This window comes from Sipha flava, unplaced genomic scaffold (genome assembly GCF_003268045.1).
Source record: "Sipha flava isolate LNK unplaced genomic scaffold, YSA_version1 73_pilon_pilon, whole genome shotgun sequence".
NCBI lineage: Eukaryota > Metazoa > Arthropoda > Insecta > Hemiptera > Aphididae > Sipha > Sipha flava.
Genome location: NW_020273613.1, coordinates 2,077,089 through 2,080,488, shown reverse-complemented (window position 1 = coordinate 2,080,488; position 3,400 = coordinate 2,077,089). Strand labels below are relative to the sequence as shown.

The window sequence follows — 3,400 nt, the reverse complement described above, 5'->3', positions numbered from 1 at the left end:
TGACATACTTCGTACTCTGACACGGTAGAGAAGCCACACGTCGCTGACGCACACTCATCGCACTCGGCAGAATATTATCTGAACAACAGCAATTGTGTTCATTTTTTTTTTTCGATATTATAAATCCGTATACAGGGTGATTACACATGAACGATCGGCCGTTTTAAAGTTTAAATATATATTATACACGTCGAAGAATTAAAAATATCCCGTCCTTCCTCGTGTATATATTTACTGTGTATTACCTAAGGGTAGTTCTCCGTGGAATGTTTGGGAACGCAATAGAGCAAATGGAGGGAAAAAAATAAGGTAAAAACTCTGTTAAAACACAAAAAGTTCTGTCACTGACCTCGACGTGATTTGAACACGCAACCTTTTGATCTGGAGTCAAACGCGCTACCGTTGCGCCACGAAGTCGGTTGGACGAAAGTGTGAACTTTGTGTGTTCTAAACGAACGGCCGGTATCAGCAGAAATGGAACCGTCGGTCGATGTATCGTTTCCGTACCTAATCTAAACACGGGCGTTCTTGCGGGTGAAAGTTTATGGGGTATTATCTCCCCTCCCCCATTTTGTCCGTTTTTTTTTTTGCTGCAGTCAATTCGTTTTATATTCATGAGGCATGTGAAAATTCATTGTCTCGTCGTATAGTTTATACTTACGATTACAACATAAATGTATTCGTCGCACGAGAAAAAAATGTTAAGAACAATTTACCGATGAACGATAGCGATAACTCATTGATTTTTTATCAACCTCCCATACCTACCTCCCAAACATTGAAAATGTTGGAGAACGATACTGACTGTTGGAAAGGTCACCGACCAGTTGATCTTTCTAGGAATATAGGTAATATATATAATATATACATGAAGTTTTGGCATTGATTTTGCAAACCAATTAAGCGACCCTTGGTCTCGGTACGAAATGCAACGAATCGCGTTCATCCGTGTGTTAACTTTCCATTGAGGGACCGGACATCAATCCCACTCGCTCAAAAATATACCACGAAGATGAAACGTCTGACAGTGTACGCAGACGACCATCGACTAGTGTATTTGCCATGGTTAAAATCAACTCGCAGCCGCAGATACGGTAATGTCCCTGCGGTTGTTTACTGGTTGTGGTTACGTATAACCGACGCACGAATATTTGATATTGGAGGAAAATAGATACTCCCATCTATTTTATTTTTTTCTTACGCAAACGAAAGCTTACGCCTACCGATAAACATATGATCCCACGTACATTTTTCAAAGTCCCTTATTTATTCTTTCAATCAACCATATCTACACCGTACGAATACGGTTTCGCCATATTATACGAGATTTGCGATGAGTCAATAGAGAATACCGTCGAAAAAACATTTGTGAACGACCGATAAGCGCGAAACGTTTTACACCTTAAACGTTATAACCGATAACGATAAAATATAGAAAATAAAGAAATATAAAAAAAATAAAATATAACTATAGAAATAAAATATTAAAATATGGAATGCATCGTTGAAAAAGATCTAAAATACGAAAACATCTGTACAAATTTGTTGTTATTCATCGAATTCTTTGAGCGTTTGATTCATGGTAACTGTTGTAATATCTAACGATGTAATCGGCGTAACGGTTCTTCGCGACTAATTTAAAACGGTAATCATTAAATAGTAAATTTTGTAAACATTTTCAGACATGTTTTTAAAAAAATTGTAAAAATTAAAGTTGTACATTAAATCAATCAAACAAAAATCATTGACCTCGACGTGATTTGAACACGCAACCTTCTGATCTGGAGTCAGACGCGCTACCGTTGCGCCACGAAGTCTATGCAAATTGTGTTTATATTCAAATTTTTTAAATTATAATTTATTTGCAATTAATTTTTTTATACAGTTATAAGAAAGTACGATAAAATTAATTATCATCAATTATTATTCATTTATCAATAATATACGGTATCAATCATTTATCAATAATCATACGGTAATATTTATAAATGTAGACATGTAACACACTATTTACATAATTTCATAATTAACTATACGTATGTATATGTATTATTATATGTATATATTGTACAGTTTAATACGTACCTATCTTAGATATTTCAGTATAAAAGAAAATATAATGCTTACCTATCTAATATAAAACATATAGTTTTTATCATTATAATTAATTTTTATGACGCCCTCTAAATTCATAATATTTCGTACGCCATGGGACGTTTGCCCCGTTCGCTCCTTCCTTGGGACGGCTATGGGTAGTCTTCATCATATTCTTGTCAACTTCGATTATTCAAATTTTAATTAAATTTCTGTTTTGGTGAAAAATATAAAAAATGTAATTTTTATTTTTATTTTCAAACATTTCAAAGATATCCTTCAATCATGGAATTGATAATTCTGAATATTTTGACGTTTCTTATTTTAATATAACTTCTTATTTTCATCAACCTCGTGATTTTTAGTATACCGATAAAATAATGCATTGCATCATATTATTGGTATAAAAATGGTGTTTTGAAATCATCAAAAAACGAGATAAGATTATTTTAAAATACTATTACATTTAGTATACTACTATTAATGTAAACTAAAAAAATAATTAAAGATCATGAGTTTCATTAACATGTTAAACGATGAAACGTAAAAATAATAAAACGGCCATCATACATCCCAAGTTTAAACGTTCGAAAATGATGAAATTTTGATTTAAATGCGATCAAACTTTGTACTGTGTTATGCCTGAGAATCTTGTAGAACAATGGTATTCGATTAGCTTCATCATCTCAGGAGATACGGCAATAGGTACACATAACCGTGGGTGCACTTCCTGTAGGTGCTCAATGCGAGTGTGTCTGCAAACGCAAAACCCTAGTGGCAACACGCGATGGATTAACACAAACATATAATACATTTTATGTAACGCAATACGTGGTTTTCATTGCGCGCATACTATAATTTATGAACGTATGCATGCGTATACAATATTATTGTACACCACGAGCGTGTATAGCGTGTACGGTTGGTGCAACACGCGGTGAAGGGTGCAAATGTTTTTTTAACAACTACGAGTATTGCAGTGGACATAATTTCGGAGTTATCCGAATCCAAACGATCGCACGGACAACCTTTTTCTGACGTCTTACGCGGATGGGTAATGTTGTTATTATTGTATTTTTCGATACGTTTTATTACGTACCTCTATCGCACGGCCGGTCGCGGTAAAACTGTGTATGAACAACAGTCGGAACGCGTGATCCTATCTTAATAATGTTTGCTCTCGTACGGAGGTTTACGTGCCCGAAAAATTATCGTTATCAAAAGCAACAATAAAAGTTAATACTATAAATAATAACATAATGTACTGGTAGCGTAACAAATAACCCTTTAATACGCATTCGAATAG

At 34.3% G+C, this 3,400-nt stretch overlaps 2 non-coding genes across 2 annotated transcripts; both read right to left on the bottom strand.

Moving 5' to 3' along the window:
- Positions 1-345: 345 nt before the first annotated feature.
- Trnaw-cca lies at positions 346-417 on the bottom strand. Its single transcript has one exon. It is a non-coding gene; the product is annotated as a tRNA-Trp (tRNA).
- A 1,328-nt stretch (positions 418-1,745) lies between these two features.
- On the bottom strand, positions 1,746-1,817 carry Trnaw-cca. The gene has a single exon. It is a non-coding gene; the product is annotated as a tRNA-Trp (tRNA).
- Between the last annotated feature and the right edge of the window lie 1,583 nt (positions 1,818-3,400).